Here is a 25,387-nt window from a genome sequence, read left to right on the forward strand (position 1 = left end):
CAGATAATTGAATGTTAAATTCTCTACCAGAAGCCGCCTCCAACGTCATTTTAGAGAATTTGGCAGTACATCCAACTGGCCTCACAACCACAGACCACATATAACGACGCCAGCCCAGGACCTCCACATCGTCTGAGACCAGCCACCCGAGTTGTATTTCTCTTTGTAATGAAGCCCTTTTGTGGGGAAAAACTAATTCTGATTGGCTGGGCCTGGCTCCGCAATGGGTGGGCGTATGCCCTCCAGGGCCCACCAATGGCTGCGCCCCTGCCCAGTTATGTAAATTTAGTCCATAGATTAGGGCCTCATTTATTTATTTAAAATCACTGACTCATATAAACTGTGAATCTTTGTTTATATTTTGGTTCAGTATACACACACACAGTGCATTCGTTAAAAACTTCTCTAGGATAGGGGTCAGCATTTTCACGTTTGGATGAAAAGCATATCCAAATTCAACTGCCAGCTACTCATCCCCAGAAGATAAGATGTGCATATTATTAGTTGATTTGGATGGAAAACACTCTGATGTTTCTAAAACTGTTTGAATCATGTCTGTGAGTATAACAGAACTTATTTAGCAGGCGAAACCCAGAGGACAAACCATTCAGATTTTGTTTTTTTTGAGGTCACTCTCTTTTCAATTATTTTTCATTGGGAATCCAGATTTCTAAGGGACAGTTCCTACCGCTTCCAATGGATGTCAACAGTCTTTAGAAATTGGTTGAGGTTTTTCCTTTGCGTAATGAAGAAGTACGGCCATCCAGAACGAGGGTAACTTGAAGTGTACTGTTAGATAGAGGCGCGTGACCAGAAAGCTAGCTACAGTTTGTTTTCCTCCCGTATTGAACACAGATCATCCCGTCTTCAATTTTATCGATTATTTACGTAAAAAAATACCAAAAGTTGTATTACAAAAGTAGTTTGAAATGTTTTGGCAAAGTTTACAGGTAACTTTTGAGATACTTTGTAGTCACGTTGCGCAAGTTGGAACCGGTGTTTTTATGGATCAAACATGCCAAATAAATGGACATTTTGGATATATATCGACGGAATTAAATCGAACAAAAGGACCATTTGTGATGTTTATGGGACAAATTGGAGTGCCAACAAAAGAAGCTCGTTATTTCTGCGTTTTGTGTCGCGCCTGCAGGGTTGAAATATGCTTCTCTCTCTTTGTTTACTATGGTGCTATCTTCAGATAATAGCATCGTTTGCTTTCGCCGAAAAGCCCATTTGAAATCTGACATGTTGGCTGGATTCACAACAAGTGTAGCTTTAATTTGGTATATTGCATGTGTGATTTAATGAAAGTTTGATATTTATAGTATTTTAGTTGAATTTGGCACACTGCATTTTTACTGGCTTTTGGCCAGGTGGGAGGCTAGCATCCCACATATCCCAGAGAGGTTTTAAGTATTCAGACCCCATCACCTTTTCCAAATTTTGTTACATTTCAGCATTATTCTAAAATTGATTCAATTGTTTCCCCCCCTCGTCAATCAGCAAAAAAAAGAAACGTCCTCTCACTGTCAACTGCTTTTATTTTCAGCAAACTTAACATGTGTAAATATTTGTTAGAACATAACAAGATTCAATAACAGACATAAACTGAACAAGTTCCACAGACATGTGACTAACTGAAATTGAATAATGTGTCCCTGAACAAAGTGGGGGGGGTCAAAATAAAAAGTAAGTCAGTATCTGGTGTGGCCACCAGCTGCATTAAAGGAGGCCTGTAGCATCTAATGATGAAACATGGAGTCTTAAAGGAGGCCTGTAGCTTCTAATGATGAATTACTATGGAGTCTGATGCTTTAAAGGAGAAGTTTACCCAAAATCCAGAAACTCATTAGTGATTCCATACATTGAAACTAGTCCAGTGGATTTTTTCCCTCTCCCTGTAGTGCTGTACTGAAACAGCTGCAAAACGTGACTCATGACGTTGCTGGATGCGGGCCTCGCTCTGCTGCTTTGCCAGTTAATTTGTTATTTTATTACAGCTAAGGCCTTTGTCTTTCACCTGGAGTTGTTTATTTATGTTTGAGAAAAACACACTTTTCAACATAAAACATATACAAAATAAACTCAGCAAAAAAATGTACGGGTCTTTTTCAGGACCCTGTTTTACAAAGAATATTCGTAAAAATCCAAATAACGTCACAGATCTTCATTGTAAAGGGTTGAAACACTGTTTCCCATGTTTATGGTTCATTGAACAAGCAATTAATGAACATGCACCTGTGGAACGGTCGTTAAGACACAAACAGCTTACAGACGGTAGGCAATTAAGGTCCCAGTTATGAAAACTTAGGACTCTAAAGAGGCCTTTCTACTGACTCTGAAAAACACCAAAAGAAAGATGCCCAGGGTCCCTGCTCATCTGCGTGAACGTGCCTTAGGCATTCTGCAAGGAGGCATGAGGACTGCAGATGTGTCCAGGGCAATAAATTGCAATGTCCGTACTGTGAGACGCCTAAGACAGCGCTACAGGGAGACAGGACGGACAGCTTATCGTCCTCGCAGTGGCAGACCACGTGTAACAATCAAGACGTCTCTGAATGTCCTTGAGGGGACCAGCCAGAGCCCGGATTTGAACCTGATTTAACATCTCTGGAAAGACCTGAAAATAGCTTTGTAGTGACACTCCCCATCCAACCTGACAGAGTTTGAGAGGATCTGCAGAGAAGAATGGGAGAAACATGAGGATCCTGCTGCTGGTGTCCTCAAGGGCAAATTGACAGATTTTTCACCTATTTGTCTTTGGGATTCAAACCAGAGATCTTTCGGTTACTGGCCCAACACTAGTAACCGCTAGGCTACCTGCAGCAGGAGCCCCATGTTGACAGGAGAGCCCACCTTTATTTTTCCCTCATTATGAACATTCATATTGGTCAACAGTCAACCTATTGTGTGTATTGAACATTCATATTGGACTGTAGCAGCTAGCTAACTGGCTACCGATCAACCTATTGTGTGTATTGAATATTCATATTGGACTGAAGCAGCTAGCTAACTGGCTACCGATCAACCTATTGTGTGTATTGAATATTCATATTGGACTGAAGCAGCTAGCTATCTGGCTACCGATCAACCTATTGTGTGTATTGAATATTCATATTGGACTGTAGCAGCTAGCTAACTGGCTACTGATCAACCTATTGTGTGTATTGAACATTCATATTGGACAGCCTTACCTGTATAGTAGCACCACCACCCATCAGCCCATTCTCTTCTTGATGTCAAAGCTGCAGTGTATTGTTGGTATAGTTTTTGATGAATAATAATTCAAATTGTGAAAATAGAAGTGTACAATATATATATATATATATATATATATATATATATATATTTAATCAACTTTAAGATACTGTTTGCCTCTATGCAGATGTAGAAGCTGAATAGGAATAAACATTATCAATAAATAGTTGATTGTTCTTTTTTCACAACATACTAAGAATACTGAGCCACAACCTGTAAATGTGACCATACTATTCCTTTAAAGCCCCTCTTTCAGATATAAATCATCAGACTGACATGGAAACAATGGAGCAAATGGATCACTATCAGAGTGTATTATGACATCAGATAGAACTACTCAGACATTCTAAATATCACTTGATTATCAGAGGGGTGTATTATGACATCAGATAGAACTACTCAGACATTCTAAATATCACTTGATTATCAGAGGGGTGTATTATGACATCAGATAGAACTACTCAGACATTCCAAATCAGGCTTCATCCATATCATGAAGGTGGACATTGATCCAACCATTTCAAAAGTAATGACCGGGCTGACGGAAACAGGATATGCCTGTACAATTTTATTAATGCAGACAGACAATTTGTTTGTTCGTTTTACATGGTGGGGTCTTTTTGTGTCAGTAAAAATGTATGAGCAAGAAATGGCGGTGGAAACTCATTTATCCACAAATATTTATATACTAACCATCACATCTTAGTTAACTTGGAGTCACGTGATGATATGTTGTGTGGTCCTCCCTCTACGACTTGGGAAACCATGCAGTTTATTAGACTACAGACAAAATAAGTTATGAACTTCACAGGGTGGTGAAACTGCATGTGATGAGCTTGATGCTCCTTTCCAATACATTTTGATGGTCTTATTCTGGTGACATGATGATTGATGCTTGGCTGCCATTTGACAAATAAAATAATATCTCTCTCATCCATAATAATCTCATCATGTAGGTAGCCTACCAACACTATATATGTGAGATGCAGGCTACAGTGCACGGGACAAGAGCATGTTTTCTATTTTACACAAGTTTTTAAAACCATCAGTGGAGTTGAAAATGTGATGGAAACCAATTTAACTTGTATTTTTCATTCGGTACATGGGAATTTAAAAGCAAACGTTATTTTTCTTGTGCACTACGTAATAACGCAAAGCCTTTTATCCACAATAAGTCTGTTTGATGCAAACATTTCTGATGGGAAAATGTGTATATTGTTTTATGCAGATTTGAGAATATTCACATGGAAATCTGGCGCAAATTGCATGAAACTTAGCTACTAAGGTGGATATTGATCCAACACCTGCCACGTATTCAAACCAGCCCACTGGGCACAGACGTGTTGAACGTCTAGTTTCTCTTTACATTTCTTTGAGTCTTCAACTAAAGTGGATTCAACATGAAATCAACACAAAATGTCACCTGTCATTGGATTTAGGTTGCCAGTTCAGTGAAAAATAAAACATACCTGATGTTCATGGCTTTTTACAAATCCAATCAGTTTTCCACATTAATCAAATATCATCACATGGATTTGTTTTGTTGAAATGACGTGGAAACAACGTTTATTCAACCAGTGGGAGGCTTGTAAATGACCCCAGGAAAGGAAAACAAAGAACTCTTCATTGAGACAATGATAAACAGCAATCCGTGGGAGAGTTGTGGTGGATATTATAAAATAAGGATCTGCTGGAGTCCAAGTCAAACCAAGATTCTTTATTTCTGAGCTCAGAGAGAATAACAGAGTTACACAGCGCAGTGTAGACAGTCTGAATTCCTGAAGCATTGGGTGATGAGCACATATCTTTATAGTTTCCTGTTCCTGGGTGGGATATTATTCATACAAAGGGCACAGGTGCAAACTGGTTTGCAATGCAGGATGATACTCCCAGGAACTGGAGATTATAATAGGTCAGTTTCACAAGGTTAGTCTGTGGTGGTTAATTTCTGTATTACCAAATGAGGAGAGACAAACTTCACACACTAATCAGAGTTATACTTTAAATCTTCACACACCAATCAGAGTTATACTTAAACTACATCTTTAATAATAAGATCTTTGCAATGACTTTCAACAATTCACTATTTCTAATGAACCGTTGAGAGTGGCAACACAATGGCTACTGAGATCTTTTATAGCAAAGATCCACCCCCTAGCCGACATAAACCACAGATATTAGGAACAGTTCACAAAGTGAGACTTTATAATGAGAAAGGAGTATCCCGTAGCCAGATAGCATTCGCCATAAATTATCGTTCAGTTTGGTCCCTAAAACGAGGTTCTAATCTCGTTCCTGGTACTTCATAGCACAAAAACACCAACTCATCCAATGGCATAACTCAATTGTCAACTCTAGATACCCCCATCTCAAGTAAAACCCTTTCTTGACCCCACTCCTGGACAAGCTCACTGAGGGGAGTGAGCCTCTAGGTCAGGGGTGTCAAAGTCAAATGGACGGAGGGCCAAATAAAAAATTTAGCTACAAGCCGAGGGCCGGACTGTTCGAATGTTCATTGAAAAATTTTTAAATGACGCATATAGTCTAGTGAACCTAATTGAACCTACTGAAAACCTAACAAATATATTCCAATATGATCAGATAAATAAAGCAATATTTTCTTATGGCTCTGTCAGTAATCTTTAATTTTCAACAGACACAAAAGACAAATTTCCTTTATATAAAAATCCCCATAACATGAACATTAAATGAAAGAAACCGGTATTCAAGGCACCATCAGTAGCCTATATTTTCTATTTTAGCAAAAGTGGGCTAAATTTACTTCAAAGAAAAAAACAATAATAGCAATTTTCTATCATCCACTCAACTGAAATATTTTTAAAATATAATTGGATTGAAATACAATAAAATAAAGTGCAAAAATCTATTAATCAAAAACAACACTTTGTTTAAGGAGAAGTAACATGCAGTGAAAACAAATATTAAACTTTAACTTTTAAACTTGAACTGAGTAAAAACTCTAAATATGTGATTGCACAGTAATGTTCACTTGTTTGAGGTTGAGGGTGATACTTGGTGGTGTCCCATCTTTTCCACAAGTTCATCAATGTTCGGGGTAAGGCTCTGAGCTGAGGAAATCCTCAGAATTGAGTGGAGGTGTTCAGCAGTAAGTCGACTTCTGTGTGATGTTTTGTTCAGGTTCATCAAAGAAAACAGTTGTTCACACAGGTATGTGCTGCCAAACATAGACAACGTTTGAGCAGCCTGGATGCGCAGCTGGGGCATTGTGTCGGGGAGGAAACGGGCGAACTCCGCAGCACCCACTGCCGCATATTTTGCCCTCAGTGCATCATTGCATTGGAGGTCAATCAACTCCATTTGGAGGTTTGGTGGTGAGCTTTCCACGTCAACAGCAAATGGGTTACCGAGCAGTTCCAACCTGCTTTTTTGTGCTTCAAAGTCAGCAAATCGGCGTCGAAAGTCAGCGGCAAGCATACCTATTTTATCAGCCAACTGTGCGCTCGGGAACGCACTGGTAGAGAGCTTCTCTTTCATGGTCTGGCAGCTGGGAAAGTGGCTCAAATTTTCTTTCCGCATCTGCGTCTCCCACAGAGTCAGTTTGGTTTTAAATGCCTTCACTGTACTGTACATATCAGAGATGACATGATCCCGACCCTGCAGCTGCAAGTTCATTGCATTCAGATGACTCGTAATGTCACACAGAAAAGCCATTTCACACAGAAACATTTCGTCTCGGAGTTGTGTTGTGTCTTTCCCTTTGCTGTCCAAGAACAGACAAATCTCCTCACGAAGCTCGAAACATCTTTGAAGCACCTTTCCCTGGCTTAGCCATCGCACCTCTGTGTGATAAGGCAAATCACCATGCTCCGTTTCTAACTCCGTCAGAAATGCCTTGAACTGGCGGTGATTCAAACCTTTGGCTCTGATAAAGTTAACTGTGCGCGTGATGATGCTCATTACATGCTCCATTTTCAAGGCTTTACCGCACAACGCTTCCTGGTGTATGATACAATGATAAGCTGTCAGCTCACCTGTCGCGTTTTCCTCTTGCATCTTTTCCCGTATCTTCGCCACCAGTCCGCTCCTGTGTCCACACATCGCAGGTGCTCCGTCGGTTGTCAAACCCACGAGTTTTTCCCAAGGCAGCTCCATCTCATTTACACATCTTGACACCTCTTCATACAAATCATGCCCCGTAGTTGTGCCATGCATAGGACGTAAAGCCAAAAACTCCTCTGTCACGCTTAGGCTGGAGTCCACTCCGCGGATGAAAATTGACAACTGGGCAATGTCAGAAATGTCGGTGCTCTCATCCACAGCCAAGGAATATGCAATGAAATCTTTTCCCTTTTTCACAAGCTGCTCTTTTAGATTGATGGACAACTGGTCTACTCTCTCGGCAATGGTGTTTCTGCTCAGACTCACATTTAAAAAGAGTTGCCTTTTTTCTGGGCAAACTTCATCACAAACTTTAATCATGCAGTTTTTGATGAAATCCCCCTCCGTAAATGGCCGGGCTGATTTAGCGATCTCTTCTGCCAAAATAAAACTGGCCTTGACAGCAGCCTGGCCTTGTGATTTGGCTTTTTTGAACAGAGCCTGTCGAGATTTGAGGCCTCGTTTTAATTCCTCTGCCTTTTGTAGCCTTTGTTCCATGTCCATATTCTTGTTTTTGTCCGCGTGTTTCGTTTCATAATGTCGTCTCAGATTATACTCTTTCAGTACCGCCACACTTTCTCCACACAGAAGACACACAGGTTTTCCAGCTACCTCCGTGAACATATACTCCGACTCCCACCTTGTTTGAAACCCCCGGTTCTCAGTGTCCACCTTCCGTTTTGCCATTTTTGATGGGTATCTGAAAGTTAATTTTACTGTGATGCTGACGACTGCTGTGCCAATAAATATTGAAATGAAGCAGCCTACTGCTCGGTGCGTCACCGTTGCATTGTGGGAAATGTAGTATTGGTGCGTGTAAAAGATCTGCGGGCTGCCGGCTTGCTGCGGTCTGCGGGCCGGTTCTAATAATAAATCAAGATCATCCCAGGGGCCGTAAAAAACCTTCTCGCGGGCCGGATGTGGCCCGCGGGCCTTGACTCTGACATATGTGCTCTAGGTCATACACTATCCCAGGATAAGTGCAACATCAGAGAGGACATACAATGGTTCCAGACACTGCCATACACCTAATTATCTATGTTACCCAACTAATTCTGATTCATCCACCACAAGTCACATACTCAGATATGTGGACACATACAATTAACATTTTGCATTACAGAGTCTGTGAACATTTTCATTTCATTTAATCATCAGTGGGCCAACATTGCAAATGTATCCAACGGAACAAATGCATCACATCCAAATATCACTTGAGTATCTGCAGTGCAGGAGGAATGACACACAGATAAACACACACACAGTGTCAGAGTTTAAAAAAGGACCATTTAAAACAGATGGAATCTGACCTACTCTATATTCAAACTCCATATTCAATTCATGTTTTCTAATAAAAACATACAAATATATGTTTTAGTATACTTTGTACAATTCAAGTTCATATAGTAGAAACAGGTAATCATTATCAGTCAACAATATAAGACAGCAAGTCCCCTGTGTGTATTCTCTCATGCCATTTCAGCTCCCCCAGCTGGTTGAAACACTTTCCACATTGAGAGCAATGGTTTTTCAGGTTCCCTAAATCGTTAAAACTCTTTCCGCACTGGGAGCAGTGGTAAGGCTTCTCCCCGTGTGTATTCTCTCATGTTTTTTCAGGTTCCCTAAATCGCTAAAACTCTTTCCGCACTGGGAGCAGTGGTAAGGCTTCTCCCCTGTGTGTATTTTCTCATGTTTTTTCAGGTTCCCTAAATTGTTAAAACTCTTTCCACACTGGGAGCAGTGGTAAGGCTTCTCCCCCGTGTGTATTCTCTCATGCCATTTCAGCTCCCCCAGCTGGTTGAAACACTTTACACACTGGGAGCAGTGGTAAGGCTTCTCCCCTGTGTGTATTCTCTCATGCCGTTTCAGATTCGCCGGCAGGCTGAAACCCTTTCCACAATGGGAGCAGTGGTAAGGCTTCTCACCTGTGTGTATTCTCTCGTGTTCTTTCAGGTTCCATAACTTTTTAAAACACTTGCCACACTGGGAGCAGTGGTAAGGCCTCTCCCCTGTGTGTATTCTCTCATGTTTTTTCAGGTTCCCTAAATCGTTAAAACTCTTTCCGCACTGGGAGCAGTGGTAAGGCCTCTCCCCTGTGTGTATTCTCTCATGGTTTTTCAGGTTCCCTAAATCGTTAAAACTCTTTCCGCACTGGGAGCAGTGGTAAGGCCTCTCCCCTGTGTGTATTCTCTCATGTTTTTTCAGGTTCCCTAAATCGTTAAAACTCTTTCCGCACTGGGAGCAGTGGTAAGGCTTCTCCCCTGTGTGTATTCTCTCATGCCGTTTCAGCTTCGCCGGCTGGCTGAAACCCTTTCCACACTGGGAGCAGTGGTAAGGCTTCTCCCCTGTGTGTATTCTCTCATGCCGTTTCAGATTCGCCGGCTGGCTGAAACCCTTTCCACAATGGGAGCAGTGGTAAGGCTTCTCACCTGTGTGTATTCTCTCGTGTTCTTTCAGGTTCCATAACTTTTTAAAGAACTTGCCACACTGGGAGCAGTGGTAAGGCCTCTCCCCTGTGTGTATTCTCTCATGGTTTTTCAGGTTCCCTAAATGGTTAAAACCCTTTCCACACTGGGAGCAGTGGTAAGGCTTCTCACCTGTGTGTATTCTCTCGTGTTCTTTCAGGTTCCCTAACTGGTTAAAACACTTTCCACAGTGGGAACACTGGTGTCTTCTTGTTGGTTTGGACGTCCCTGGCTCTGGTTCCTCTGAGTCTGGTCTTTCTCCTGCCAAAGACAGTGTGCTTTTAAAAAAAAGAGACCTGAATGAAACCTCCACATGATAAATAGGCCTTGCTACGAGGGTAAATCCTAATCAGATCGCTCAATAACCTAAGGCCAGTTTTAACAATCTTGGTGTGATTTTCAAACAAATGTTGTAGAGTTTCCTTGTAATTACTGATAATGTTTACATTACTTATTTTATTCATCCTGTTTTACAAGTCAGAACACAAAAAACTAAACCGTTCTTGGACACTCAAGACACAGGCGTCGCTTAATTCCAATCGAGCAGGTGGTTCTAAATATATAACTTTCATAGCTGTATGATACAGAAAGCGAGCTACAGTTGTGGCCAAAAGTTTTGAGAATGACACAAATATTAATTTCCACAAAGTTTGCTGCTTCAGTGTCTTCAGATATTTTTGTCAGATGTTACTATGAAACACTGAAGTATAATTACAAGCATTTCATAAGTGTCAAAGGCTTTAATTGGCAATGACATGAAGTTGATGCAAAGAGTCAATATTTGCAATGTTGACCCTTATTTTTCAAGACCTCTGCAATCCACCCTGGTGTCAATTAACTTCTGGGCCACATCTTGTGATGGCAGCCCATTCTTGCATAATCAATGCTTGGAGTTTGTCAGAATTTGTGGGTTTTTGTTTGTCCACCCGCCTCTTGAGGATTGACCACAAGTTCTCAATGGGATTAAGGTCTGGGGAGATTCCTGGCCCTGGACCCAAAATATTGATGTTTTGTTCCCCGAGCCACTTATCACTTTTGCCTTACGGCAAGGTGCTCCTTCATGCTGGAAAAGGAATTGTTCGTCACCGAACTGTTCCTGGATGGTTGGGAGAAGTTGCTCTCGGAGGATGTGTTGGTAGCATTCCTTATTCATGGCTGTGTTCTTAGGCAACATTGTGAGTGAGCCCACACCCTTGGCTGAAAAGCAACCCCACACATGAATGGTCTCAGGATGCTTTACCGTTGGCATGACACAGGACTGATGGAAGCGCTCACCTTGTCTTCTCCGGACAAGCTTTTTTCCAGATGCCCCAAACAATCGAAAAGGGGATTCATCAGAGAAAATGACTTTACCCCAGTCCTCAGCAGTCCAATCCCTGTACCTTTTGCAGAATATCAGTCTGTGTGCAGATGCACTCACACCTGCCTGCTGCTATTCCTGAGCAAGCTCTGTACTGGTGGTGCCCCGATCCCGCAGCTGAATCAACTTTAGGAGACGGTCCTGGCGCTTGCTGGACTTTCTTGGGTGCCCTGAAGCCTTTTTCAAAACAATTAAACCGCTCTGAAGCCTTCTTCACAACAATTGAACCGCTCTCCTTGAAGTTATCGATGATCCGATAAAGGGTTGATTTAGGTGCAATCGTACTGGCAGCAATATCCTTGCCTGTGAAGCCTATTTTGTGCAAAGCAATGATGACGACACGTGTTTCCTTGCAGGTAACCATGGGTGACAGAGGAAGAACAATGATTCCAAGCACCACCCTCCTTTTGAAGCTTCCAGTTTTGGGGGGGGATTCAGTTCATTTGCATGGCAAAGAGGGACTTTGCAAATAATTACAATTCATCTGATCACTCTTCATAACATTCTGGAGTATATGCAAATTGCCATCATACAAACTGAGGCAGCAGACTGAAAATTCATATTTGTGTCATTCTCAAAACTTTTGGCCACAATTGTACACACTTCCTTAAACATAAAATAAGTAAATAAGTAATTTTAAGTGGAAGTCCAAAACTTGTTTTTACGTCGAAGACACAAAGCACATCAGTAAAATCTCTCCGTTGTCGAAAGGGTTCGACACCTGCTGTTTAAATGGCCCAATTTCTTATTTAGACGTTCACAGATTTTCAACATTTTGACTATCGCTGATGTCATATTTTGGGTAAAGTAAAAAATAAAATGAAATATTTGGGAAGATGTTCCTAAAACTGAGAGTAACTACAATAAACAAAAATATTAACGCAACATGTAAAGTGTTGGATGTTTCATGAGCTGAAAAAAAAGATTGCAGAATTTTTTACATCCCTGTTAACATTTATTCTTTGCCAAGATAATCCATCCACCTGACAGGTGTGGCATATCAAGCTGATTAAACAGCATGATCATTACACAGGTGCACCTTGTGCTGGGGAGAATGAAAGGCCACTAAAATGTGCAGTTCTGTCACACAACACAATGCCACAGATGTCTCAAGTTTTGAGGGAGCGTGCAATTGGCATGCTGACTGCAGGAATATCCACTGGAGCTGTTACCAGATAATTGAATGTTAAATTCTCTACCAGAAGCCGCCTCCAACGTCATTTTAGAGAATTTGGCAGTACATCCAACTGGCCTCACAACCACAGACGCCAGCCCAGGACCTCCACATCGTCTGAGACCAGCCACCCGAGTTGTATTTCTCTTTGTAATGAAGCCCTTTTGTGGGGAAAAACTAATTCTGATTGGCTGGGCCTGGCTCCGCAATGGGTGGGCGTATGCCCTCCAGGGCCCACCAATGGCTGTGCCCCTGCCCAGTTATGTAAAGTCCATAGATTAGGGCCTCATTTATTTATTTACAATCACTGAATCATATAAACTGTAAATCGTTGTTTATATTTTGGTTCAGTATACACACACACAGTGCATTCGTTAAAAACTTCTCTAGGATAGGGGGCAGCATTTTCACGTTTGGATGAAAAGCCTATCCAAATTCAACTGCCAGCTACTCATCCCCAGAAGATAAGATATGCATATTATTAGTAGATTTGGATGGAAAACACTCTGAAGTTTCTAAAACTGTTTGAATCATGTCTGTGAGTATAACAGAACTTATTTAGCAGGCGGGACCTTCTTGCAGTTCCTACCGCTTCCACTGGATGTCAACAGTCTTTAGAAATTGGTTGAGGTTTTTCCTTTGTGTAATGAAGAAGTACGGCCATCCAGAACGAGGGTAACTTGAAGTGTACTGTTAGATAGAGGCGCGTGACCAGAAAGCTAGCTACAGTTTGTTTTCCTCCTGTATTGAACACAGATCATCCCGTCTGTAATTTTATTGACTATTTACGTAAAAGAATACTTAAAGTTGTATTACAAAAGTAGTTTGAAATGTTTTGGCAAAGTTTACAGGTAACTTGAGATATTTTGTTGTCACGTTGCTAACTTGGAACCGGTATTTTTATGGATCAAACGTGCCAAATAAATGGACATTTTGGATATATATCGACGGAATTAATCGAACAAAAGGACCATTTGTGATGTTTATGGGACATATTGGAGTGCCAACAAAAGAAGCTCGTCAAAGGTAAGGCATGAATTATATTTATATTTCTGAGTTTTGTGTCGCACCTGCAGGGTTGAAATATGCTTCTCTCTCTTTGGTTTACTATGGTGCTATCCTCAGATAATAGCATCGTTTGCTTTCGCCGAAAAGCCTATTTGAAATCTGACATGTTGGCTGGATTCACAACAAGTGTAGCTTTAATTTGCTATATTGCATTTGTGATTGAATGAAAGTGTGATATTTATAGTATTTTAGTTGAATTTGGCACACTGCATTTTTACTGTCTTTTGGCCAGGTGGGAGGCTAGCGTCCCACATATCCCAGAGAGGTTTTAAGTATTCAGACCCCATCACCTTTTCCAAATTTTGTTACATTTCAGCATTATTCTAAAATGTATTCAATTGTTTTCCCCCCCTCGTCAATCTAAACTCAGCAAAAAAAAGAAACGTCCTCTCACTGTCAACTGCTTTTATTTTCAGCAAACTTAACATGTGTAAATATTTGTTGGAACATAACAAGATTCAATAACAGACATAAACTGAACAAGTTCCACAGACATGTGACTAACTGAAATTGAATAATGTGTCCCTGAACAAAGTGGGGGGGTCAAAATCAAAAGTAACAGTCAGTATCTGGTGTGGCCACCAGCTGCATTAAAGGAGGCCTGTAGCATCTAATGATGAAACATGGAGTCTTAAAGGAGGCCTGTAGCTTCTAATGATGAATTACTATGGAGTCTGATGCTTTAAAGAAGAAGTTTACCCAAAATCCAGAAACTCATAAGTGATTCCATACATTGAAACTAGTCCAGTGGAGTTTGCCCTCTCCCTGTAGTGCTGTACTGAAACAGCTGCAAAACGTGACTCGTGACGTTGCTGGATGCGGGCCTCGCTCTGCTGCTTTGCCAGTTAATTTGTTATTTTATTACAGCTATGGCCTTTGTCTTTCACCTGGAGTTGTTCATTTATTTCTGAGAAAAAAACACTTTTCAACATAAAACATACACAAAATAAACTCAGCAAAAAAAATTACGGGTCTTTTTCAGGACCCTGTCTTTCAAAGAATATTCGTAAAAATCCAAATAACGTCACAGATCTTCATTGTAAAGGGTTGAAACACTGTTTCCCATGCTTGTTCAATGAACCATAAACAATTAATGACCATGCACCCGTGGAACGGTTGTTAAGACACAAACAGCTTAGCTATTAAGGTCACAGTTATGATATCTTAGGACTCTAAAGAGGCCTTTCTACTGACTCTGGAAACACCAAAAGAAAGATGCCCAGGGTCCCTGCTCATCTGCGTGAACGTGCCTTAGGCTTGCTGCAAGGAGGCATGAGGACTGCAGATGTGGCCAGGGCAATAAATTGCAATGTCCGTACTGTGAGACGCCTAAGACAGCGCTACAGGGAGACAGGACGGACAGCTTATCGTCCTCGCAGTGGCAGACCACGTGTAACAACACCTGCACAGGATCGGTACATCCGAACATCACACCTGCGGGACAGGTACAGGATGGCAACAACAACTGCCCAAGTTACACCAGGAACGCACAATCCCTCCATCGGTGCTCAGACTAGAGGTCGACCGATTATGATTTTTAAAATTTTCAACAATACTGAATGAACACTTATTTTAACTTAATATAATACATCAATAAAATCAATTTAGCCTCAAGTAAATAATAAAACATGTTCAATTTGGTTTAAATTATGCAAAAACAAAGTGTTGGAGAAGAAAGTAAAAGTGCAATATGTGCTATGTAAGAAAGCTAACGTTTCAGTTCCTTGCTCAGAACATGAGAACATATGAAAGCTGGTAGTTCCTTATAACATAAGTCTTCAATATTCCCAGGTAAGAAGTTTTAGGTTGTAGTTATTATAGGAATTATAGAACTATTTCCCTCTATACCATTTGTATTTCATTAACCTTTGATTATTGGATGTTCTTATAGGCACTTTAGTATTGCAAGTGTAACAGTATAGCTTCCGTCCCTCTCCTCGCTCCTCCCTGGGCTCGAACCAGCAACACAACAACAACAGCCACCATCGAAGCAGCGTTACCCATGCAGAGCAAGGGGAACAACTACTAGAAGGCTCAGAGCGAATGACGTTTGAAACGCTATTAGCGGGCGCTAACTAGCTAGCCATTTCACTTCGGTTACACCAGCCTCATCTCGGGAGTTGATAGGCTTGAAGTCATAAACAGCGCAATGCTTGACGCACAACAAAGAGCTGCTGGCAAAACGCACGAAAGTGCTTTTTGAATGAATGTTTACGCGCCTGCTTCTGCCTACCACCGCTCAGTCAGATTATATGCAATGCAGGACACGCTAGATAATACCTAGTAAAATCATCAACCATGTGTAGTTAACTAGTGGTTATGATTGATTGTTTTTTATAAGATAAGTTTAATGCTAGCTAGCAACTTACCTTGGCTTACTGCATTTGCGTAACAGGCAGTCTCCTTGTGGAGTGGAACGAGAGAGAGGCAGGTCGTTATTGCGATGGACTAGTTAACTGTAAGGTTGCAAGATTGGATCCCCCGGGCTGACAAGGTGAAAATCTGTCGTTCTGCCCTGAACAAGGCAGTTAACTCACCGTTCCTAGGCCGTCATTGAAAATAAGAATGTGTTCTTAACTGACTTGCCTAATTAATTAAAGGTGTAAAAAATAAATAATAATAATAATAATAATAATAATTCGGCGCCCAAAAACACAGATTTCCGATCGGCCAATCGGCCATTCCGCTTAATCGGTCGACCTCTAGCTCAGACTGTCCGCAATAGGCTGAGAGAGGCTGAACTAAGGGCTTGTAGGCCTGTTGAAAGGCAGGTCCTCACCAGACATCACCGGCAACACCGTCACCTCTGGGCACAAACCCACCGTCACTGGACCAGACAGGACTGGCAAAAAGTGCTTTTCACTGACAAGTCGCGGTTTTGTCTCCAGGGGTGATAGTCGGATTCGCGTTTATCGTCGAAGGAATGAGCGTTACACCGAGGCCTGCACTTTGGAGCGGGATCGATTTGTAGGTGGAGGGGCCGTCATGGTCTGGGGCGGTGTGTCACAGCATCATCAGACTGAGCTTGTTGTCATTGCAGGCAATCTCAACGGTGTGCGTTACAGGGAAGACATCCTCCTCCCTCATGTGGTACCCTTCCTGCAGGGTCATCCTGACATGACCCTCCAGCATGACAATGCCACCAGCCATACTGCTCCTTCTGTGCGTGATCTCCTGCGAGACCGGGATGTCAGTGTTCTGCCATGGCCAGCGAAGAGCCCGGATCTCAATCCCATTGCGCACGTCTGGGACCTGTTGGATCGGAGGGTGAGAGCTAGGGCCATTCCCCCCAGAAATGTCTGGGAACTTGCAGATGCCTTGGTGGAAGAGTGGGGTAACATCTCACAGCAAGTACTGTCAAATCTGGTGCAGTCCATGAGGAGGAGATGTACTGCAGTACTTAACCTGTTTGGGATAAGGGGGCAGCATTTTCACGTTCGGATGAAAAGCGTGCCCAGAGCAAACTTCCTGCTACTCAGGCCCAGTAGCTAATATATGCATATTATTATTAGTAGTATTGGATAGAAAACACTCTGAAGTTTCTAAAACTGTTTGAATTATGTCTGTGAGTATAACAGAACTCATATGGCAGGCGAAAACCTGAGAAAAATCCAACCAGGAAGTGGGAAATCTGAGGTTTGTAGTTTTCAACTCATTGCCTATCGAATGTACAGTGTCTATGGGGTCATATTGCACTTCCTAAGGCTTCCACTAGATGTCAACAGTCTTAGAACATTGTTTGAGGCTTCTACTGTGAAGGTGGGGGGAATGAGAGCTGTTTCAACCAGAGGTCTGCCAGAGTGGCATGAGCTGATCACGCGCCTACACGTGAGAGCGACCTGCGTTCCATTGCAATTCTAAAGACAAAGGAATTCTCTGGTTGGAACATTATTGAAGATTTATGTTAAAAACATCCTAAAGATTGATTCTATACATCGTTTGACATTTTTCTACGAACTTTAATATACATTTTTGAACTTTTCATCCGAACTTTCGCCTGGACTTGCCCGCGCCTCGTGAGTTTGGATTTGTTTACCAAACGTGCTAACAAAAGGAGGTATTTGGACATAAATGTTGGACTTTATCGAACAAAAGAAACATTTATTGTTGAACTGGGATTCCTGGGATTGCATTCTGATGAAGATCATCAAAGGTAAGTGAATATTTAAAACGCAACTTCTGACTCAACAACATGGCGGGTATCTGCATGGCTTGTGTCTGAGCGCCGTACTCGGATTATTGCATGGTTTGCTTTTTCCGTAAAGCTTTTTTGAAATCTGACACAGCGGTAGCATTAAGGAGAAGTATATCTATAATTCTGTGCATAATACTTGTATAACTTTTATAAGTTTATTATGAGTATTTCTGTAAATTGATGTGCCTCTGAAAATTTGCAGGATGTTTTCAATGCACAACATTACTGACCATAAAGCGCCAATGTAAACAGAGATTTTTGGATATAAATATGAACTTTATCGAACAAAACATTCATGTATTGTGTAACATGAAGTCCTATAAGTGCCATCAGATGAAGATCATCAAAGGTTAGTGATAAATTTAATTTAATCTATATTTCTGCTTTTTGTGACTCCTCTCTTTGGCTGGAAAATGGCTGTGTGTGTTTTTGTGACTAGGCTCTGACCTAACATAATTATATGGTGTGCTATCGCTGTAAAGCTTTTTTGAAATCGGACATGATGGGTAGATTAACAAGAAGTTCATCTTTAATTTGGTGTATTGCACTTGTGAATGCAAGTTACATATTTCAAAAAAATATTTTTGAATTTAGTGCTCTGCCTTTTCAGCGGAATGTTGTCGAGGGGTTCCACTAGCCATAAGAAGTTTTAAGACTCCATAATGTTTCATCATTAGATGCTACAGTCCTCCTTCAAGACTCCATAATGTATCATCATTAGAAGCTACAGTCCTCCTTTAAGACTCCATAATGTTTCATCATTAGATGCTACAGTCCTCCTTTAAGACTCCATCATGTTTCATCATTAGATGCTACAGTCCTCCTTTAAGACTCCATAATGTTTCATCATTAGATGCTACAGTCCTCCTTTAAGACTCCATAATGTTTCATCATTAGATGCTACAGTCCTCCTTTAAGACTCCATCATGTTTCATCATTAGATGCTACAGTCCTCCTTTAAGACTCCATAATGTTTCATAATTAGATGTTACAGTCCTCCTTTAAGACTCCATCATGTTTAGAATGTGTCTGGAAGCGCTACTCTATCTATTCTACTCTCATCCTTTCGGTTTTAATAATATATAATAATAATGTTATAATAGGTAATAACTAACTTTAATAACTAGGGTTAATACCTGCCTGGCGCACCAACAAAATCTTTATCTTTACCCCCCTCTAACAATACCGCTACAGAATTAGCATAGTAGGCCATGTAATTTAAGGTAATCTGAAATATTTAGGACTAACTAACTATTCCTTGCCACCCATTCTGAAACGCACTGCAGCTCTTTGTTAAGTGTTGCTGTCATTTCAGTTGCTGTGGTAGCTGACGTGTACAGTGTTGAGTCATCCGCATACATAGACACACTGGCTTTACTCAAATGTCGTTGGCATGTCGTTGGTAAAGATTGAAACAAGCAGGTGCCAAACAGCTGCCCTGGGGAATTCCTGATTCTACCTTGATTTTGTTGTACAGGCTTCCATTAAAGAACACTCTCTGTGTTCTGTTAGACAGGTGGCTCTGGGGCGGCAGGTAGCCTAGTGGTTAGAGCGCTAGGCCAGTAACCAAAAGGTTGCTGGATCGAATCCCCGAGCTGACAAGGTAAAACTCTGTTGTTCTGCCCCTGAACAAGGCAGTTAACCCACTGTACCTAGGCTCTTAACTGACTTTCCTAGTTAAATAAAGGTAAAATAGAAATCAAACACCGGTGACATGTCATTGTTGATTTTTTTCTAACCAAAATTGAATTGAAGGTGCTCCAAAGATTTTTACAATCATTCTTCAAGTCATTTATCTTTGTTTCTATTATATTAGGCCCAGCCTTTGGAACTGTGGTTTTCCTAGACATGGCTACTATATTGTGATCACTACATCTGATGGATCTGGATACTGCTTTCAAAGACATTTCTGCAGCATTAGTAAAGATATGACCAAAACATGTTGATGATTACATTTCTGTACTGTTTGTAACTACCCTGGTAGGTTGACTGATAACCTGAACCAGGTTGACGGCACTGGTTACAGTTTGAAGCTTTCTCTTGAGTGGGCAGCCTGATCACAGCTTTCCTCCAGTATTAGTTAATTAATGACCAATGTCTGGAGTTTAGTTTTCCTGTTCTACAGTCTTGTAAAGATAGGGGGGGTTGACTGGGACAGACAATGTAACATCCATAATGTTTTAAGGAAAAGTTTTTGTAAAACAGGCACCTTACATCAGATTATCTTGAAACTTTCTCTCTAAAACTAACGTTCATCAAGGTTTTATATGGTCTATTGGTTTCTCTCTTTTCATTGGCAGAATTCTTTTTCAGTGTTATGATATTCACAACATCCATATCCACCAGTCCATCTTCCTGTCAACTAACAGAACTCTGCTGGTTGTCCTGGTAACAGATACCAGTTGGCAGATCTATTTTATTTGTTCAAACTAAACTACTTACTTTGATGTGTCAAATCTGATCCTTTCTTCTCTTCTCCTCCTCTCACAGTTCCACTCAGCCCCGTTGTTTTCCTGCAGTCCACCAGCAGCACAGACAACCTCTTCATACCCAGCAGTGAGGCGCTACCGGGAGAGGCATGACACAGGGACTCCAGGAGGGAGGAAGGGCTAGCGTTGTCCTTGTAACCATAAAGAGGGGACACAGACACATCATTATGGATGCTGATGTCACTGTTGTTATGAAGTGCTTTACAGAAACCCAGCCCAGACCCCGATAGAGCAAGCTGTATGCGAGACCAGACTAAGCTGTACCATCTGGTGTTCTGATCTGGAGAGACGCTTCTCTGCCTCGTCAGCATCAGGATGTTGTTGAGGCTCCCCAGAGGATCCACGATAGTCATGTCTCTCTCCTGTGTGAACGAGAACATCAAACCGACTGTATCTATTACAATCAAGAGGCATGAATATGTCTAAAATGGCCTTTTTCATCATGATTTTGTCAAATATTGTTTGTGTTGCATTACATTACATTGCACACAGTTCAACAACGGCATAGTGTGTGACTGTTTTTCAGACAGTACTCACTGGTGTTAATCTGATATTCTGTCTCCTCCTCTTTCACTCCCAAAACGTCTTCCTCCTTCACCTTTATTGAGATAGCATCCTCTTCTTCTCTAAAAGGTTCTATCTCTTCTTTCACTGTAACAGCCTCCTCTTCTTTCACTATAACAGCCTCCTCTTCATTCACTATAACAGCCTCCTCTTCTTTCACTGTAACAGCCTCCTCTTCTTTCACTGTAACACCCGCATCTTCCACGACATTGTTCAGTCCCAGAGCTTCTTTCTCCATACAGCAGACCCCCTCTTCTTTAGCAGGGGAGGAGTAGTTTAGTGAGCTCATGGTCGGGGATGTTAGCTAGTTAGTTAGCATTAGCGACTAGCCTAGTGCTAGGCTCAGTATCAATCTTTAACACGTTTGCAAATTGAACAAGCAAATTAGGTTAAAGGTCATCAGTTGATAAGTCAACAGAAATCTGTTCAAAACACTGAGATTAGCTAATGTACACAAACACGGTGTAAAGCGTCAATCTATCGGTTTCATGTTGGCTAGCAAGCTACCGAGGTGGTTGAAAAAGTAGGCGCCTTGTTGTTCCTGAAGAAACGTCTCGTCCACTAAATTATACGTCACGCAAGAGGCATCACCTGAAATATGCAAATCGCCATCTGCTGGCTGGAGTGGGTAACGCAGTTTGGAAACAACAGTTATTACACTTTTGTATTGGAAAGAACGTCATAATAATTTAACAATAAGCTGATATATTTTCTCTTACGTCTTACAAATAATACGTTCCTGTACACAGACGTAGAAGCTTAATATGAATATGTAGATGATGAATAAATACATCTATGAATAGGTAGTGTTTTAATACAAATTTTCTCTGTTCATTTATCACATTCGTTTTTATCTAGATGTGACGGTCCTTTTCCCTTAAAGTCACGCTCTATAAGATACAAATCATACTGTAAACAATAGAGCAAATGCATCACATGCAAATAGCACTTGAATATCTGTAGTTCTATACACTGGGTATACAAAACACCTGAACACCTGCTCCTTCCATGACTTAGACTGACCAGGTGAATCCAGGCTAAAGCTATGATCCCTTATTGATGTCACAAGTTAAATCCACTTCAATCAGTGTAGATGAAGGGGGGAGTCAGGTTAAATAAGGAATTTTAAGCCTTGAGACATGAGACATGGATTGTGCATGTGTGCCATTCAGAGGGTGAATGGGGAAGACAACATATTTAAGTGTCTTTGAACGGGGTATGGTAGTAGGTGCTAGGCTCATCGGTTTGTGTCAATAACTGCAAAGTTGCTGGGTTTTTCCAGCTCAACAGTTTCCCAAGAATGGTCCACCACCCAAACAGTGGCGGTCAGTGCCGTTTAAGATGAGGCAGGACGATTTGTTTATTCATGGCCTTATTTCTATTACAGCATATTAGATGACTGTCATTCATATTCCATTCACCCTGTTCAATGTAACAGCGATAGGTTTAGGCTACTAGATGATACTAACATTTCCCCTATTCCCATCATAAGGTTGCTACAACCTGGCCTATGAATGAAAGTTTAGAATGTAGGTGCACACTGGTCGAGAAAAACATTTGAGGTGACAGACAGTGACACATGGACAGACACATTCAATACTGCCTTGCACACTCTCGCCTGCATCTAGCTGAAATAGAGATTCTATTGGACAAATTCAGGTATGTTTATCCCGGTTTTGTTCCGTTTAAGAAACGTTTGAAAACAGAACGGGCTGAATGAATTCACCCCTGATGACGCGTAAACACAGTTCACTTTCACAACTGCCACGTTGTATTTCCTCTCACGTCAATTCGCTCTCCTTTTCCCTTCGCTTGTGGACGTCAATGAATAACACATCAACTGTAGGTGACCAGGAGAAAAAACCTTTCCAAACCAAACCATTTCATAACTGCTACACACAGCATCGTTGTCACCATATTAGCTAAAGTAACGTCATAGTCAACACAGCTAATATAAGTAACGTGTTAGTAAACCTGCTACAATCATGACAGAGCTCCTCTGTGGAGATGCTACATGTTTCATCATTAGATGCTACAGTCCTCCAACAATGGGTGTCATATGAAGCTTTACCACTTGCTCTGTAATAGGAGTAGTATTTTTCCTCGACTCACCTGTGTCCCCGCACATTGACTCTGTACCAGTACCTCCTGTATATAGCCTCCACATTGACTCTGTACCGGTACCTCCTGTATACAGCCTCCACATTGACGCTGTACCGGTAATACCTGTATACAGCCTCCACATTGACTCTGTACCGGTACCCCCTGTATATAGCCTCCACATTGACTCTGTATCGGTACCTCCTGTATATAGCCTCCACATTGACGCTGTACCGGTAATACCTGTATATAGCCTCCACATTGACTCTGTACCGGTACCTCCTGTATACAGCCTCCACATTGACTCTGTACCGGTAATACCTGTATATAGCCTCCACATTGACTCTGTACCAGTGCCTCCTGTATACAGCCCCCGCACGTTGACTCTGTACCGGTACCTCCTGTATACAGCCTCCACATTGAATCTGTACCGGTACCTCCTGTATACAGCCTCCACATTGACTCTGTACCGGTAATACCTGTATATAGCCTCCACATTGACTCTGTACCGGTAATACCTGTATACAGCCTCGCTACTGTTATTTTGCTGCTGCTCTTTAATATGAATTATTTGTATTTTATACATAACACTTATTTTTCTTAAAACTGCATTGTTGGTTAAGGGCTTGTAAGTAAGCATTCCACTGTAAGGTCGACACTTAAAATTTGATTTGATTTGTATTTTGATTTCATTCATACATTTCTTACATGAATTTATTAATATAGAAAATATAAATATTGAAAATATAAATGTTTCGATTTTTTATATATATTGTTGAACATAATATACTTTAAGGGTATATTAGTACCAGGATCTCTGCTAGTGTTAAAGTTATGGGCCATTTAATACAGAGAAATTAGCATAGTAGGACCTGTAACTTAAGGTTACCTAACATAACCCCTGTTCTATGATATTATAAGCCTCATTAGGGGCGGAGTCTAGGGAGATCCAATCAAACAACGTCTGTCAAGCAACAGCTACTAGCAGATGACTCCACCTCCTATATAAGGACCATAGTCTCTCCCGACTTCACATCTAAGTACATTTGTCTTCCATGTGTGAAAGGTAACCTAGTCAACTACCAACTACCATAGAGCTTATATACTCTCTGATGCCAAGTCTAGACAGGATCATCCCTCAGAGGTCCCCACTCTACTCACCGTATGTGTAGTGATGTCCAGTCAGTAGAACCTCATGAAGGTACATCACCACAACATGCTGCATTACAGATCTCTTGAACAGAGATGCCTTTGAACAATGCCTATGTTGTAGCCATACCTCTGGTGGATTGAGCCATCAAGCCCTCCGGAGGTGTCAGATCCTCGCTACTATAGAACCTCATGATGGTATTTATTTATTTGTATTTATTTCACCTTTATTTAACCAGGTAGGCCAATTGAGAACAAGTTCTCATTTACAACTGTGACCTGGCCAAGATAAAGCAAAGCAGTGCGACAAAAACAACAACACAGAGTTACACATAAACAAATGTGCAGTCAATAACACAATAGAAAAATCTATGTACAGTGTGTGCAAATGTAGAAGAGTAGGGAGGTCATCTCAAGGACTCAAGGACTGGAATCATCTCAAGGACTTCATCAGACTGACACTAGTGGAAGTCGTCTGGAGAATTCCAGAAAAATCTGTTTGGTCCTACGCGATGTATATATTTCACTTATACACTAACTTCATCCGTGCCGAGGGTGATGCCTGGATAAAAAAGGATTTTCCTCATTGGCTGGCTGTTCTGGAGCAGCCAGGACCTTCTGCCTGAAACTGAAGTGCTGTGTGTTATTAAAGCATGTACAGTTTAGGTCCTTCTTTGTTGAACAAAGGCTACTGACATCACCAGACATCAGCTCACCAGGAGCCATGGTGATGACCTGGTGTATTCTCATGGTGGAGGGCACCGCTTTTATGGGTCTTGGCATCATCTCCATCGCACGTTCAACATCGGCACTCTTCACACAGAACAGCTTCACTGACGTGTTTGTCTGATGGAGGCCTTTGTAAAGCTCCTGTGCATCACTGATATCACGGCCCTTAGCCACCAACCTGTCTGCCGTTCTCTTCAACGTTCATGATGTGGACTTAGTGGTCAAGTTCCTCAGTGCTCCTTTCCTCTCCTTGCTTCTTTTGTATGCTGTTCTCCACTGTTTACGCTTCTGATGCTGGTCTGTCTCACTTAATAAATCAATTATCTTTTCTTTTTCCCCCTGAATCAACATTCCTTTTCCATCTCTCCCTCTCAAAGTACTGTTCCCTTTTTACTGGGTCAGCACTGTGACGTGCTAGACACTGCCTTTGTCGTTCTGCTGCTGATGTGGGTGCCATCATTCCCTAGATGTTTCAATGGAATAATGTTAAATCAAAGATTCTTAGAATATATGCATGTATACACTATAATCATTGAGTAATTTAGGATCCAGAGCAACTTAAAGGAACAACTGAAGAGTCTTGCCCAACTCTCCTACCACCAGGCTACCTGCCATAAAACATATTTTCTGTTCACATGGAACACATTACAGCATGTTTCATAAGTGAATATAAACAATATATAATGTATAATA

The 25,387-nt window shown here is 41.3% G+C and overlaps 1 protein-coding gene and 1 pseudogene across 3 annotated transcripts in view; both read right to left on the reverse strand.

The window, feature by feature from the left end:
* The window catches only part of LOC139547614 (zinc finger protein 107-like), a 28,363-nt pseudogene extending 7,010 nt beyond the window's left edge, over positions 1–21,353 (reverse strand).
* Positions 1–25,387, reverse strand: part of LOC139547168 (zinc finger protein 32-like) — a 304,099-nt gene that overhangs the window by 263,829 nt on the left and 14,883 nt on the right. The window lies entirely within an intron of this gene.

This window comes from Salvelinus alpinus, chromosome 2, assembly GCF_045679555.1.
Source record: "Salvelinus alpinus chromosome 2, SLU_Salpinus.1, whole genome shotgun sequence".
In the NCBI taxonomy this organism is placed as follows: Eukaryota; Metazoa; Chordata; class Actinopteri; order Salmoniformes; family Salmonidae; genus Salvelinus; species Salvelinus alpinus.